An 18,214-nucleotide genomic window follows, 5' to 3' on the forward strand; every position below is an offset into this window, starting at 1 on the left:
TTCCTTAGTTTGCACGTAACTGCCGTGAGGTTCATCCAGTCAATCGTGCACACACACACTAGCTGAATATGCAGAGCTAGCGTGCAAATATTAACTATTAAGCTAGCTAGTACCTATTCCATTTATGTGGCGTCATCAAAGATGGAATCAGCATGCAGATGATGTAAGTTAGTGCTTCAAAATCCCTGTGATAAGGTTAGCGATAAACTGAAATCCAAACTGTACAGAACTACACTCTCTTCTACCATTGTCTTAAATATATTTAATGGTCTCGTTGCAAAAGCTAAATTGTCGCAAGGGAACTTTTATTTATTTATTTTATTTCACCTTTATTTAACCCGGGTAGCAAAGATTATAGCAAACACCACTGAAACTGAATTGGTGCTCGCTAGCTTTGCAAATTCAGCTATTGTTGGAAGCCAGCCAATATGAAACAAACTATTAAAATTACAAAAAGTTGCAGCATATGTTGTGTAAATGGTGAACTCATACAGCTGTCAACTCTTGTCATTTTAATCCGTTTCACATTTGCTAGCTACCTTTTAGATCGAAGCCCAAATACAATGATAGAAGATAAGATGATAGAAGCCTATCTCCTACTGTAAATAACCTACACACTGTGTGTGTGTGTAGCCAGCCAGGTAGAAAAATGGCAGAAAAATAAAAGATGGACATCAGAGTATTTTTCAATACACCAAAACGCATAGTAAGAACCCTAGTAGCCTAATATCTCAAAGACTAGTTGATAAAATGTTCATAAGAAAGAAATGAAATTCTAATGGAAATGTTTCACAATGATGTCATTAGGCAGAGCAGGCAACAGATGGCACACAGACAGCAGAGTTGGGGACAGATATGCAGGGACAGACTGGCAGAGACAGGGAGTCTCAGGTAAGTTTGTTGAGTCTTTGTTTGGCAACATTATGAAAGGTTCTCAATTTTTTTGACTTGTAAAATAGGAACATAATTGGAAAATGCCATGGATACCCCCACTCTCAACTTAAACTGGTGACTGAACTAAGATTTGTTAAAGGCAATGGTATTGCTGTTGTGATTAGTTGTGTAGTTTTGGGTACTGGTAGTTAGGAGTACGGCAAACACCTTATTTCTTTGGTTCCTCAATATACATTTACCATATTACAATGTAGGCTATGTGTTACAGCACTACTTTTGGTGTCCCCCTCAGGAATTGCTCTTGAGAAAATTTCATGTAATTGTCCCCTCCAAAGTGGATATCAGATTTTCGCCCCTGATTATAAAGGGGATTTTTTTTTTACCTCAGGGCTCCCCAGGTCAGCGCTCACTTCCGATTTACAAATGAAGCACTGCTTACACTCGTAACAACTAAAGCATAAAAAAACTTCTATTCAATCAGAATAAACCTCACGTAGCAAATAAGACATAATTCTTTGTTGTTGGCCAAATTCGACACACCCATTGACCTCCATACAGCAACTCCTTGCTTGGTGGGCGAAACAACAAAAAATGCCACATGCTGGAGGAAGACAGTTTTTCCGCTGAGTTGGGCCTCTCTCTTCCTCTTCCATAACCAAATAGCTAGCTACCTTTGTTTGCCTGTACCATCCATAATAAGTTAACTAGCTAGCTTTTAGCTGACAGGTACAGAGACTATCTACTGGACAAGAAAGCTAACGTTAGCTAGGTAATGCTAGGTAATCAAAATAGCTGTTTGCATTTATTGATTAACCTCAGTTTGAATACCACCATACAGTTAGCTGTGTGATTAAACATTGATTTAAGGTTAGGGTTAGATTTAACATGTTAGTGCAGTGGGCTAAATCAGGGTCGCACAGTGTTTCTTGGTAGTCTTCAGCAAATCTGCTTTGAAACAAAAGTATACACCTCACACACTGTATGGGCTTTAAATAAAAAAGACACTTGTACCATGTCAGTTATAGAGTTGAAATGTACTCAATTTTGAGTTTGCATCCCAATATTACACTTTATATATATCACAGAAGACTGAAATATAACAAAACCATTTGACATAAAAACATAGGATTTTTTGTGGAAGATTTTTTTTATAATGTTTTATTTTCAGAATTCTGAAAAATATGAATAACATTCCACCCATGAGACCACTAGAGGGTGATTTGGTCATCTGACTGCAGGAAAGGGTTTTAACCACACTGCTAACCTAACCTTAAATTGAGACCAAAAAGCTAATTTTTTCTTTCATGATTTTTTAAAATAGACAATTCTGACTTTGTAGCTGGCCTATCTAAGGGGAAATCGCTCAGTTCTGCCTCCAGGACAAGACTCATGACAATAAATGTCAACCTGCTCTGATTACACCTCTACACAATCAGATATACCTTAAAGCAGTCAGGTATGTATTCACCCCACCACTCTTCCTCCTGACCAAGGTGCTATTAGGGCCCAGGACTAGCAGTCATCTGTCAATGTGTTTGGCTGTATAGCACAGCAACATCCATCTCCGACTAACACTGCTGTCCCACCTATTGATTACCACCTAAATACATCTGTTTCAAAACAAAGTTTCCAGAACAGCTTGAGCTGGACCACTTTGGGATGATCGGTTTTTGGTAGCAAAGCAATGTAATCGAAAAGGCTTCATTTGAGTGCAACACCTAAAATGTATCCTTTTCTGTGTGGAATTAATTTGGTGTTGAAATAAAATAAGATCTTAGGATACAGATGCTCTAAATCCAAAACATGGTATTTAATGTAAGGTGAGTATTGGTTAAGTGGGACACGTAGCAAAGTGGGAGACTTAAGCTTTGTAATGGATATCTTTAAATGTGCACAATAACACAACCTACAATTAATGCCTGTGTGTTAGTGAGAAAGTATGTGATGATAAACCATTGGTTCAATGGGTACGACGTCATCATTGTGGGCGTGGCACCCCGTGTAATGACCTGCGTCTCCAGAGGCATAACAGTAAGTCAAATGACATAGCGTTCGGAGGTAAATAATGTGAAGGTTATAAAAAAAATAAGAAAGCATATTCAGTGTCTTATTACAACATATTTTGTATGTAATTGTGAATCAAAATGACTGTAAATGGTTTTCTTATTTTGAATGTTGACAGTGTCCCAGTATGCCAATGGCCTACTGTGAAACGGGGACATCCTGTTACTGTCAAACTGGGACATCCTGTTACTGTCAAACTGGGACATCCTGTTACTGTCAAACTGGGACACCCTGTTACTGTCAAACTGGGACACCCTGTTACTGTCAAACTGGGACACCCTGTTACTGTCAAACTGGGCATCCTGTTACTGTCAAACTGGGACACTGCTCTAGGTCATTTTCATTTAGATTTTTTTTTTTGGGGGGGGGATTATGAAATGCATGCTTTTGTAACAGAAATCAATTTTCTAAATAGGATCAAATGTTCAATTTCATGAATCAAATCTGCTATCAGCTAGCTTAAAAGCGAAAGCTAGCATAGCTGCATATTCACTTTTTTTTTTAACCTCTACAGGATCGGTGGGTCCCCTGCGGGACGGTTGAGCTAACGTAGGCTAATGCGATTAGCATGAGGTTGTAAGTAAGAAGAACATTTCCCAGGACATAGACATATCTGATATTGGCAGAAAGCTTAAATTCTTGTTAATATAATTGCACTGTCCAATTTACAGTAGCTATTACAGTGAAATAATACCATGCTATTGTTTGAGGAGAGTGCACAGTTATGAACTTGAAAAGTTATTAATGAACTTGAAAAGTTATTAATGAACCAATTAGGCACATTTGGGCAGTCTTGATACAACATGTTGAACAGAAATCAATGGTTCATTGGATCAGTCTAAAATGTTTGTCTGAAATCACAACACACTGAATGTTGCCGTTATCTGCTACTAAAGGCCATAAGCCATGGCACAATATATCCAAGGTGCCACAGTATCAAAGCTGATTCTGAATTAACAACATATTGGATAACTGGGCTAGTGTAACCTGAGGGATGAACCCAGGCTTAATGCTGGAGAAACCAACGTCTTGACCATTAGACCGTTAGACCAAGAGGAAATTCCCTATTGGCCCGAGGGCCAACACTGATTTTGAAGTCGCAGGCTGGGCTACCCATCACAATGAGCATCCGCGACCGACTCATGTCTGCTACACTAGCAGGCACCAGATTTGCTTTGAAGGCCACATTTTCTCAGACGACATAACAGGTGTCAAAATGGACACTCTCTTACTGCCAAATGGTGCACTATTCCCCACATAGTACACTACTTTTGACCTGAGTCCTACGGGTCCTGGTCAAAAGTAGTGCACTACATTGGGAATAGGGTGCCGTTTGGCATACAGGCCATCTCTGAGATTATTAAAAAATATATATATTTTACCTTTATTTAACTAGGCAAGTCAGTTAAGAACAAATTCTTATTTTCAATGACGGCCTAGGAACAGTGGGTTAACTGTCTTGTTCAGGGGCAGAACGACTGATGATGATCCGTGAGGGTGAAGGAGGAAAGATAAGAAACGTGATTTATAATAACAAATGACAAAAAATGGAGATCACAACCATTTGTACCTGTATTGTTTAGCAAATGACTTCCTTCTTCAGCACTAATTGCAGCGATCACTTATGCGGCGTGGCGAACTGTCACGTCGGCCTGCGTGTAATTACACAGAGAACAACGCTTCATTGCCCCCCTAATGAATTCTCTGTGTAAGCACATACAGGTTAGTGTTTAGTTAACATAATGAAGGACATTCGTTTTTGGGGGGGCAGAATCTGAGGAGATAATTGGTTGTGACCGGAGTAATAGGAAGAGAAAAACACATTACGTGTTGTTAGTGTGAATGAGGGGCACAACAGTATAATAATGACAGGATTCTTTCTTTGTGTGTTGGAGATACAGTGAAAGGATAGGTTGGGCTGTGTGAGTGGAGATACAGTGATATGATAGGTTGGGCTGTGTGAGTGGAGATACAGTGATATGATAGGTTTGGCTGTGTGAGTGGAGATACAGTGATATGATAGGTTTGGCTGTGTGAGTGGAGATGTGAAGATACACTATTTGACCAAAGTATGTGGACACCTGCTCCTCGAACATCTCATTCCTAAATCATGGGCATTAATATGGAGTTGGTCCCCCTCTTTGCTGCTAATTTCAGCCTCCACTCTTCTTGGAAGGCTTTCCACTAGATGTTGGAACATTGCTGTGGGGACTTGCTTCGATTCAGCCACAAGAGCATAAGTGAGGTCGGGCACTGATGTTGGGCGATTAGGCCTGGCTCACAGTTGGCATTTCAATTCATCCGAAAGGTGTTCGATGGGTTGAGGTCAGGGCTCTGTGCAGGCCAGTCAAGTTCTTCCACACAGATCTCGACAAACTATTTCTGTATGGACCTCGCTTTGTGCACGGGGGAATTGTCATGCTGAAACAGGAAAGAGCCTTCCCCAAACTGTTGCCTCAAAGTTGGAAGCATAGAATTGTCTACAATGTCATTGTATACTATAGGATTAAGATTTCCCTTCACAGGAACTAAGGGGCCAAGCCCAAACCATGAAAAACAGCCACAGACCATTATTTATCCTCCACCAAACTTTACACTTGGCATTATGCATTTGGGCAGGTAGCCTTCTCCTGGTGTCCGCCAAACCCAGTTTCGTCTGTCGGACTGCCAGAGAGTGAAGCGTGATTCATCAATACAGAGAATGCATTTTCACTGCTCATTTCCGCTGCTCCAGAGTCCAATGGCAGCAAGCTTTACACCACTCCAGCCGACGCTTGGCATTGTGCAAGGTGATCTTAGGTTTGTGTGCGGCTACTTGGCCATGGAAAACCATTTCATGAAGCTCCTGAAGAACAGTTGTTGTGCTGACATTGCTTTCAGAGGCAGTTTGAAACTCGGTAGTGAGTGTTGCAACCGAGGACTCGGTTTCAGCACTCGGTGGTCCCGTTCTGTGAGCTTGTGTGGCCTACCACTTCGCGGCTGAGCCGTTGTTGCTCCTAGACGTTTCACAATAACAGCACTTACAGTTAACGGGGGAATCTCTAGCAAGGCAGAAATTTGACAAACTGACATGTTGGAAAAGTGGCATTCAATGACGGTGCCATGTTGAAAGTCACTAAGATCTTCAATAAGGCCATTCTACTGCCAATGTTTGTCTATGAAGATTACATGGCTGTTATACACCTGACAGCAATAGGTGTGGCTGAAATAGCAGAATCCACTAATTTGAAGCGGTGTCCACATCCTTTTGTATATACAGTGTATGATAGGAATGGAAATTATTTCATTTTTTAAGTGTGGAATATTTCACTGCATATGAATGGAACATTTACTAACTGTACTTGTTTTGCTTATCGAAATAACTTGTATTACTATTTAAAAAACACAAATTTATGTAATTGATCAAAATATATTGTCTTAATACAAATCTCATCTCTTGGATGAGTTTCCAATTGACTCTTCGTTAAGCCCCACCCCAGAATTTGGGGTAACCAATCGCAGCGCACGTCAGACAAGTTCACGTTTTAAAGGCATGGAAGCCATTGAGGGCATTGTAAAGATTGAGCAAAAACAAATTGTTTAAATGGCTAATAACTGTGCACCAGGAGTACTTGCTATCTGTGTCTTGTGTCTTGAATAAATACAGGCTGCAGTAGTCTACCTTCATTTGAATCTGTGTCTGGAATAAATACAGGCTGCATTAGCCTACCTTCATCTAAATCTGTGTCTGGAATAAATACAGGCTACAGTAGCCTACCTTCATCTGAATCTGTGTCTGGAATAAATACAGGCTACAGTAGCCTACCTTCATCTGAATCTGTGTCTGGAATAAATACAGGCTACAGTAGTCTACCTTCATCTGAATCTGTGTCTGGAATAAATACAGGCTGCATTAGCCTACCTTCATCTGAATCTGTGTCTGGAATAAATACAGGCTGCATTAGCCTACCTTCATCTAAATCTGTGTCTGGAATAAATACAGGCTGCAGTAGCCTACCTTCATCTAAATCTTTGTGTCACGACTTCCGCCGAAGTCGGTCCCTCTCCTTGTTCGGGCAGTGTTCGGCGGTCAACGTCACCAACCTTCTAGCCATCACTGATCCATTTTTCATTTTCCATTGGTTTTGTCTTGTCTTCCTTCACACCTGGTTCCAATCCCATCAATTACATGTTGTGTATTTAACCCTCTGTTTCCCCTCATGTCCTTGTCGGAGTGTAACGGTTGTCGTACTGTAGAGATGACCAAAACGCAGCAGGAATGTGACTGCTCATCTTTATATTTATTAAGTAAAGAGAACACGGAAAAACAACAAAACAAAGAATGACAGATAACAGTTTTGCAGGCTAACAATAAGCAGTGCAAAATCAACTACCCACAAAAACCCCAGGTGAAAACAAGCTCCTAATATATGACTCCCAATCAGGAACAACGACGTACAGCTGTTCCTGATCGGGAGCCACACAGAAAACAAAGAAATAGACAAACCAGAAAACCAGAACCAGAACATACCCTGAAACCCCGGAACACATAAATATAACATCCCTTTAATAACACACACAACCCGAACCATAAGAAACAAATACCCCTCTGCCACGTCCTGACCAAACTACAATACAAAATACTCCCTCTACTGGTCAGGACGTGACACGGAGATTGTTTTATTGTATGTTTGTGTAAGTCATGTGTCGGTGCGCGACGGGTTTTGTACCCACTTATATTATTTTTTGTATATTTTGGTTTTGGAGTTTTATGAGCACTTGTTGAACAACTCTGTTTATACCAAGTTCGTTTTCCTGCGCCTGACTTCCCTGCCACCGACATGCAGCCATTACACTGTGTCTGGAATAAATACAGGCTGCATTAGCCTACCTTCATCTGAAGCTGTGTCTGGAATAAATACAGGCCGCAGTAGCCTACCTTCATCTGAATCTGTGTCTGGAATAAATACAGGCTACGGTAGTCTACCTTCATCTGAATCTGTGTCTGGAATAATTACCGGCTGCGGTAGCCTACCTTCATCTGAATCTGTGTCTGGAATAAATACAGGCTGCATTAGCCTACCTTCATCTGAATCTGTGTCTGGAATGAATACAGGCTGCATTAGCCTACCTTCATCTAAATCTGTGTCTGGAATAAATACAGGCTGCATTAGACTACCTTCATCTGAATCTGTGTCTGGAATAAATACAGGTTGCAGTAGCCTACCTTCATCTGAATCTGTGTCTGGAATAAATACAGGCTGCATTAGCCTACCTTCATCTAAATCTGTGTCTGGAATAAATACAGGCTGCATTAGCCTACCTTCATCTGAATCTGTGTCTGGAATAAATACAGGCTGCATTAGCCTACCTTCATCTAAATCTGTGTCTGGAATAAATACAGGCTGCAGTAGCCTACCCTCATCTGAATCTGTGTCTGGAATAAATACAGGCTGCGGTAGTCTACCTTCATCTGAATCTGTGTCTGGAATAAATACAGGCTGCATTAGCCTACCTTCATCTAAATCTGTGTCTGGAATAAATACAGGCTGCATTAGCCTACCTTCATCTAAATCTGTGTCTGGAATAAATACAGGCTGCAGTAGCCTACCTTCATCTGAATCTGTGTCTGGAATAAATACAGGCTGCAGTAGCCTACCCTCATCTGAATCTGTGTCTGGAATAAATACAGGCTGCAGTAGCCTACCTTCATCTGAATCTGTGTCTGGAATAAATACAGGCTGCAGTAGCCAGCCATGCATTAGGCAATTTTTTGGCCTATTTCATTGATAGTTAAATAGGACTAAGTAAGTAAATCATGTGCATTTTCATCTGTCGGGGTCATTTATCTTTGAACAATGTGTGAATGAGTGAAGGAACATATTGATGCACTCTAAGTGATAGAGCAGTAATGTAGACCTGAGGTATAGCCTTTACTGGCATTTAAAGTGCACTTCCGGGTTTTCCGATCGCCAGTAAATCCGATTACGAGTATCGAGTGTGATAAAACGGATACGATTACGAATACGAGTATGACGAGATCGGCACACTCCTAGTTACTAGGTTTGGCTGCATGGTGACAGTGCATTCAGAACCATCCAGTGGCTAGACACACTACAACCTTAATTTTACCAGGTTCCTGTGAAGCAACTGTAATGACAGTCCACCACAACCACCCGATTAAACTATCGGGTGCCACCACATACCCAACAGTTTGAGATCATTGTGAGGGGATTTTGCCAGTGGTTCGTATGGGGAAACAGGCTTCCCAGGAAAATGTTGACTGAGGTTGCAACACTAACCAAGGGGGGGCGGAGCATAGTGAAGGGTAAATTCATTCCGGAGTAAATCCTGATTCCTCCAACCTGGATTTGTGGAAAACCTGGGGATTTTTGGAAGGTTTTGGGAATGTGAGCATTACTTTGGTGTTGGCTTCCATGTAGTTGCAGAGCACGTTTACAGAGATGACCAGGTCTCCTGTGTTGAAGGGTTAAGATCTGTTCCAGCCCTGGGGATCAAACTTCCTGCGCTCCGTCACACAGGCATGGAGGTAGCAGAGGGAGAAGAACAGATTGTTGAACTCCTGCTCCCGAGAACACATCTCCAGGGTATCCTGTAAACAGAGACAGAGAGAGAGAGCAATAGCTATCAAAATCAAATGTTATTTGTCACATGCGCTGAACACAACAGGTGTAGGTGAAAAGCAGCTGCTGTAAGAGCTTCACTACAGGTGAAAGGCAGCTGCTGTAAGAGCTTCACTACAGGTGAAAGGCATCTGCTGTAAGAAAGCTTCACTACAGGTGAAAGGCAGCTGCTATAAGAGCTTCACTACAGGTGAAAGGCATCTGCTGTAAGAAAGCTTCACTACAGGTGAAAGGCAGCTGCTGTAAGAAAGCTTCACTACAGGTGAAAGGCAGCTGCTGTAAGAGCTTCACTACAGGTGAAAGGCAGCTGCCTTAAGAGGGCTTCACTACAGGTGAAAGGCAGCTGCTGTAAATATTAACTACTGTAGGGCACTGAGTTTTCCTTCACCGCATGACCTTGACCAGGAAAAACTCTGAACCCTGCTCATTTCACAAGGCATCACTTAAATTCTATATCTTCAAAACAACTTTTTTTAATCAGCCATATGTTTGCCTCTGACCTGGTTGAAGTTGTGGAAGGCAGCGTGCAGACTCGCGTGCCTGCCGGAGGGTAGCTCGTTGGGGATCTTGCTGGCGTCCTCCAGGATGTCTCTGGGGATGATGTGCTGGTCAGGGATGGGCGCTGGCTCCCCGCTGATGAACACCCGGTAGTCATGGTGGCCGCCCCGGTCCTCTTCAGGAGGGCTTCCAGAGAGGGCAACCAACGCGCCACCAGGTGCACTTTCTGACTGAAACAATACACACACACACACACACACACACACACACACACACACACACACACACACACACACACACACACACACACACACACACACACACACACACACACACACACACACACACACACACACTATACAGTATATATTGTATTTTATGTGTTCATTAACGTTTCTTAATGAGGGGAAATGTTTCTAGAAACAAGACCTAAACACTTTTGTTCCAGCCAAGAAACGAAGCAGCTGATTGAGCTGATCTAATCTAATCATGCTTTAGATTGAACCAAATTGATTGAACCAAATTGATTGAACCAAATTGATAGAACCAAATTGAACCAAATTGCCTTAGGTTCACTGGCTCAGATCAAGAAGGGAGATAATCATGTTGAATCAGGTGCTCTATTCTATTGTCGCTGGCTGGCTGCTGGAACAACATCATACATTCACTATGACCCTCCAGACTACCACTAGTCTAGTCTGGCTGCTGACTGGAACAACATCATACAGTCACTATGACCCTCCAGACTACCACTAGTCTAGTCTGGCTGCTGACTGGAACAACATCATACAGTCACTATGACCCTCCAGACTACCACTAGTCTAGTCTGGCTGCTGTAACAACATCATACAGTCACTATGACCCTCCAGACTACCACTAGTCTAGTCTGGCTGCTGACTGGAACAACATCATACAGTCACTATGACCCTCCAGACTACCACTAGTCTAGTCTGGCTGCTGACTGGAACAACATCATACAGTCACTATGACCCTCCAGACTACCACTAGTCTAGTCTGGCTGCTGGAACAACATCATACAGTCACTATGACCCTCCAGACTACCACTAGTCTAGTCTGGCTGCTGTAACAACATCATACAGTCACTATGACCCTCCAGACTACCACTAGTCTAGTCTGGCTGCTGTAACAACATCATACAGTCACTATGACCCTCCAGACTACCACTAGTCTAGTCTGGCTGCTGACTGGAACAACATCATACAGTCACTATGACCCTCCAGACTACCACTAGTCTAGTCTGGCTGCTGACTGGAACAACATCATACAGTCACTATGACCCTCCAGACTACCACTAGTCTAGTCTGGCTGCTGGAACAACATCATACAGTCACTATGACCCTCCAGACTACCACTAGTCTAGTCTGGCTGCTGACTGGAACAACATCATACAGTCACTATGACCCTCCAGACTACCACTAGTCTAGTCTGGCTGCTGACTGGAACAACATCATACAGTCACTATGACCCTCCAGACTACCACTAGTCTAGTCTGGCTGCTGGAACAACATCATACAGTCACTATGACCCTCCAGACTACCACTAGTCTAGTCTGGCTGCTGTAACAACATCATACAGTCACTATGACCCTCCAGACTACCACTAGTCTAGTCTGGCTGCTGTAACAACATCATACAGTCACTATGACCCTCCAGACTACCACTAGTCTAGGCTTCTCTACTGTATTACCGTGTACAGCAGGATGCTCAATTCCTGTCCTGGAGGGCCGAAAGACTTGGTTTTCGTTCTCACTTTCTAATCAAAGGGAAAGACCCAGTTAGTTATACAACTTAATGCCTTCAACTGACATGTTTGTTTGGCATCTAACCCAACCCCTCTGAGTCAGAGAAATACTTCCATACTGACAAATGCTGTTCCCTACCTGCAGGATGACCCAGTGTCTGCTGTTCCCTACCTGCAGGATGACCCAGTGTCTGCTGTTCCCTACCTGCAGGATGACCCAGTGTCTGCTGTTCCCTACCTGCAGGATGACCCAGTGTCTGCTGTTCCCTACCTGCAGGATGACCCAGTGTCTGCTGTTCCCTACCTGCAGGATGACCCAGTGTCTGCTGTTCCCTACATGCAGGATGACCCAGTGTCTGCTGTTCCCTACCTGCAGGTTGACCCAGTGTCTGCTGTTCCCTACCTGCAGGATGACCCAGTGTCTGCTGTTCCCTACCTGCAGGATGACCCAGTGTCTGCTGTTCCCTACCTGCAGGATGACCCAGTGTCTGCTGTTCCCTACCTGCAGGATGACCCAGTGTCTGCTGTTCCCTACCTGCAGGATGACCCAGTGTCTGCTGTTCCCTACCTGCAGGATGACCCAGTGTCTGCTGTTCCCTACCTGCAGGATGACCCAGTGTCTGCTGTTCCCTACCTGCAGGATGACCCAGTGTCTGCTGTTCCCTACCTGCAGGATGACCCAGTGTCTGCTGTTCCCTACCTGCAGGATGACCCAGTGTCTGCTGTTCCCTACCTGCAGGATGACCCAGTGTCTGCTGTTCCCTACCTGCAGGATGACCCAGTGTCTGCTGTTCCCTACCTGCAGGATGACCCAGTGTCTGCTGTTCCCTACCTGCAGGATGACCCAGTGTCTGCTGTTCCCTACCTGCAGGATGACCCAGTGTCTGCTGTTCCCTACCTGCAGGATGACCCAGTGTCTGCTGTTCCCTACATGCAGGATGACCCAGTGTCTGCTGTTCCCTACCTGCAGGTTGACCCAGTGTCACCTGTTCCCTACCTGCAGGATGACCCAGTGTCTGCTGTTCCCTACCTGCAGGATGACCCAGTGTCTGCTGTTCCCTACCTGCAGGATGACCCAGTGTCTGCTGTTCCCTACCTGCAGGATGACCCACTGTCTGCTGTTCCCTACCTGCAGGATGACCCAGTGTCTGCTGTTCCCTACCTGCAGGATGACCCAGTGTCTGCTGTTCCCTACCTGCAGGATGACCCAGTGTCTGCTGTTCCCTACCTGCAGGATGACCCAGTGTCTGCTGTTCCCTACCTGCAGGATGACCCAGTGTCTGCTGTTCCCTACCTGCAGGATGACCCAGTGTCTGCTGTTCCCTACCTGCAGGATGACCCAGTGTCTGCTGTTCCCTACCTGCAGGATGACCCAGTGTCTGCTGTTCCCTACCTGCAGGATGACCCAGTGTCTGCTGTTCCCTACCTGCAGGATGACCCAGTGTCTGCTGTTCCCTACCTGCAGGATGACCCAGTGTCTGCTGTTCCCTACCTGCAGGATGACCCAGTGTCTGCTGTTCCCTACCTGCAGGATGACCCAGTGTCTGCTGTTCCCTACCTGCAGGATGACCCAGTGTCTGCTGTTCCCTACCTGCAGGATGACCCAGTGTCTGCTGTTCCCTACCTGCAGGATGACCCAGTGTCTGCTGTTCCCTACCTGCAGGATGACCCAGTGTCTGCTGTTCCCTACCTGCAGGATGACCCAGTGTCTGTTGTTCCCTACCTGCAGGATGACCCAGTGTCTGCTGTTCCCTACCTGCAGGATGACCCAGTGTCTGCTGTTCCCTACCTGCAGGATGACCCAGTGTCTGCTGTTCCCTACATGCAGGATGACCCAGTGTCTGCTGTTCCCTACCTGCAGGATGACCCAGTGTCTGCTGTTCCCTACCTGCAGGATGACCCAGTGTCTGCTGTTCCCTACCTGCAGGATGACCCAGTGTCTGCTGTTCCCTACCTGCAGGATGACCCAGTGTCTGCTGTTCCCTACCTGCAGGTTGACCCAGTGTCTGCTGTTCCCTACCTGCAGGATGACCCAGTGTCTGCTGTTCCCTACCTGCAGGATGACCCAGTGTCTGCTGTTCCCTACCTGCAGGATGACCCAGTGTCTGCTGTTCCCTACCTGCAGGTTGACCCAGTGTCTGCTGTTCCCTACCTGCAGGATGACCCAGTGTCTGCTGTTCCCTACCTGCAGGATGACCCAGTGTCTGCTGTTCCCTACCTGCAGGTTGACCCAGTGTCTGCTGTTCCCTACCTGCAGGATGACCCAGTGTCTGCTGTTCCCTACCTGCAGGATGACCCAGTGTCTGCTGTTCCCTACCTGCAGGATGACCCAGTGTCTGCTGTTCCCTACCTGCAGGATGACCCAGTGTCTGCTGTTCCCTACCTGCAGGATGACCCAGTGTCTGCTGTTCCCTACCTGCAGGATGACCCAGTGTCTGCTGTTCCCTACCTGCAGGATGACCCAGTGTCTGCTGTTCCCTACCTGCAGGATGACCCAGTGTCTGCTGTTCCCTACCTGCAGGATGACCCAGTGTCTGCTGTTCCCTACCTGCAGGATGACCCAGTGTCTGCTGTTCCCTACCTGCAGGTTGACCCAGTGTCTGCTGTTCCCTACCTGCAGGATGACCCAGTGTCTGCTGTTCCCTACCTGCAGGATGACCCAGTGTCTGCTGTTCCCTACCTGCAGGATGACCCAGTGTCTGCTGTTCCCTACCTGCAGGATGACCCAGTGTCTGCTGTTCCCTAACTGCAGGATGACCCAGTGTCTGCTGTTCCCTACCTGCAGGATGACCCAGTGTCTGCTGTTCCCTACCTGCAGGTTGACCCAGTGTCTGCTGTTCCCTACCTGCAGGATGACCCAGTGTCTGTGTTGAGAGGCAATCTGCAGGGCCCCTGTCAGCCACCTCCTCCTGACCCAGAGACATGTTGTGTAGTGTCCCCAACTCTATGGAGAAACCCAGCCTCAAACCCATAACACAGGACACAAGACACTCTGAATATCTCTCCACAGTCCCCACGTGCTTCTTATCATCAGGATGCATCTGAATCAGGTGGTTACAGTGAGAATAGGATTGGAGTCTGCTGCTCAACCCAGTAGCTCTCTAGGAGGAAAGTTGGCAACCCGGTGTTTGTGTAGTGTTGTGTAGCCAGGTTCTCCACATTGTTGAGTGGGTCCACTCCAGGAGAGAGGATGCAGAACACAGGGGTGGAGGGGCTGCTCTCCAGCTTGGCAGCGTCCACATACCTCGCTCCCAAGCTCTCCTCCACAAAGCTCCTGTCACAGTTCAAGTCACAGATTTAGTTACCTACTCACTATGGGACTGATAGAGGTGAAATACACTATGTTACTATCATTTCCTTACTGGCAAAGCTTGAAGTGCATAAAACTGTTGCATTTACATTCACCAAGTCCAAGTCCGTTTACAAACATGTGCAGGGGCTACACTTCCTCACCGGAAATGAAAGAATACTGTAGAATATGTAGTGCTGATGTCTCAGTCCCAAATGGAACCCTTTTCCCTACATAGTATGCTACTTTTGACAAGAACCCCATGGTCCCTGGTCAGAAGTAGTGCACTATATAAGGAATAATAGGGGGCCATTTGGGACACAACTGATGTCTCACCTGAGGGCGTAGGTCATTCTGTCAGGGTATATGGCTCTCAGCATAATGAGTTTCTGCAGGGAGGTTTGAGGAAACCCCTCTCTCTCAGGACACTCTGAGTCTACCATCTTCCTCCAGTGCTTGGCTGAGCCCTTAATGTCCTGGTCCAACCCCCCGGAACTCATCCAGGGTAGACAGGGTCTGAGGAGATCATCATCATCACACCACCCTAAGCTGCCAATGTCCCAGTGCAGGCTCCCTATTCCCTATGGGCCCTGGTCAAAAGTAGTGTACTACATAGGGAATAAGCTGCCAGTTGGATCGCACACACAATGTGCTACTGTACTTCTTAGTGCACTCATTTTAGTGCACTCTATGGGGAAAAGGGTGTGATTAGTGCACTATGGGGAATAGGGTGTGATTAGTGCACTCTATGGGGAATAGGGTGTGATTAGTGCACTCTATGGGGAATAGGGTGTGATTAGTGCACTCTATGGGGAATAGGGTGTGATTATTACACTCTGTGGCGAATAGGGTGTGATTATTACGCTCTATGGGGAATAGGGTGTGATTATTGCAATCTATGGGGAATAGGGTGTGATTATTACACTCTATGGGGAATAGGGTGTGATTATTGCACTCTATGGGTTATAGGGTGTGATTATTACACCCTATGGGGAATAAGGTGTGACTATTGCACTCTATGGGGAATAGGGTGTGATTATTACACTCTGTGGGGAATAGGGTGTGATTATTACACTCTATGGGGAATAGGGTGTGATTAGTGCACTCTATGGGGAATAGGGTGTGATTAGTGCACTCTATGGGGAATAGGGTGTGATTAGTGCACTCTATGGGGAATAGGGTGTGATTATTACACTCTCTGGGGAATAAGGTGTGATTATTACACTCTATGGGGAATAGGGTGTGATTATTACACTCTATGGGGAATACGGTGTGATTATTATACTCTATGGGGAATAGGGTGTGATTATTGCACTCTATGGGGAATAGGGTGTGATTATTACACTCTATGGGGAATAGGGTGTGATTATTGCACTCTATGGGGAATAGGGTGTGATTATTGCACTCTATGGGGAATAGGGTGTGATTATTGCACTCTATGGGGAATAGGGTGTGATTATTACACTCTATGGGGAATAGGGTGTGATTACTACACTCTATGGGGAATAGGGTGTGATTAGTGCACTCTATGGGGAATAGGGTGTGATTATTGCACTCTATGGGGAATAGGGTGTGATTATTACACTCTATTGGGAATAGGGTGTGATTATTGCACTCTATGGGGAATAGGGTGTGATTTAAGGTGCAGCCTTGGAGATGTGTGTTATCCTGACGATTCCCAGGCTTGTGGGGACAGGAACGAGACAGGGCTGGCTACGCTGGGCTCCACTGAGAAATACAACAGGAAGTCCAACTGCTGGGCCTAAATCTGCCCACGGGTTAGTAGAATCTGGAGAGGAGAGACAGAGATATAACAACAGGTATAGATTAGAAAAGGGGATTTTTCAGATCAGAACTTCTATCAGAAGATTATGGCCTCGGCTACCAGAAACATTAATCTGAGACATGTGAAATCACGACCATGCGAATGACAGCCTTACTATAGACACTTTCTCACAGTGGAGTTGAGAACAGTTGGCGACAGGCAGGTGGCTATGACAGTTATTAGCATTCTGCCGTCAGGCCACACCCGCTGTCAGAGGTAACAGTCTGAACAGCTTTGGCCAGGCCAGGTGGGAGAGCTAATCAAAAGCAGCGTATGGTCCTTCTGTCCCGCTGACGGCCTCTAATTGAAGCTAATGTGGGGCCAGAATAAGTGCTTTGATTTATGAGAATGACAGGGGGGGCCAACCTTTTGGGGCTGCCCTGGGCCACTTACCTGGAAGGCATTGTGTAACAGGAAGGTTGACTTGTCTCTCTGGAAGAGGCTCCGGCTGGTGTAGAGGAATGCTGAGTAGGTGACGGCCTCGGTCAAGGAGAGCACTCTGGCCCTCACGTCCTCATCCCACTCCGCTCGCTCTATTGCTTTGTGGAAGACTGTGTTGAAGGTCTGGAGCACAGGTACAGGGAGACAGGTACAGGGAGACAGATGCAGGGAAACAGATACAGAGAGACAGATACAGGGAGACAGATGCAGGGAGATAGATACAGGGAGACAGATACAGGGAGACAGGTACAGGGAGACAGATACAGGGAGATGATACAGGGAGACAGATACAGGGAGACAGGTACAGGGAGACAGATACAGGGAGACAGATACAGGGAGACAGATGCAGAGAGACAGGTGCAGAGAGACAGGTACAGGGAGACAGATACAGGGAGACAGATACAGGGAGACAGGTACAGGGAGACAGATGCAGGGAGACAGATGCAGGGAGACAGATACAGGGAGACAGATACAGGGAGACAGATACAGGGAGATAGATACAGGGAGACAGATGCAGAGAGACAGATGCCGGGAGACAGATGCAGGGAGACAGATACACGGAGACAGATACAGGGAGACAGATACAGGGAGACAGGTACAGGGAGACAGGGAGGCAGGAACAGGTAGACAGGTACAGGGAGACAGGTACAGGGAGACAGGAACAGAGAGACAGGAACAGAGAGACAGGTACAGAAAGACCGGTACAGAGAGACAGGAACATGGAGACAGGAACATGGAGACAGGTACAGGGAGACAGGTACAGGGAGACAGGAACAGAGAGACAGGAACCGAGAGACAGGTCCAGGGAGACAGGTCCAG

General features: G+C 45.8%; 1 pseudogene; it reads right to left on the bottom strand.

Moving 5' to 3' along the window:
• Positions 1–18,214, bottom strand: part of LOC123733372 (dynein axonemal heavy chain 11-like) — a 140,235-nt pseudogene that overhangs the window by 84,258 nt on the left and 37,763 nt on the right.

The sequence above is a fragment of the Salmo salar genome, chromosome ssa02 (genome assembly GCF_905237065.1).
Source record: "Salmo salar chromosome ssa02, Ssal_v3.1, whole genome shotgun sequence".
Taxonomy (NCBI): Eukaryota; Metazoa; Chordata; class Actinopteri; order Salmoniformes; family Salmonidae; genus Salmo; species Salmo salar.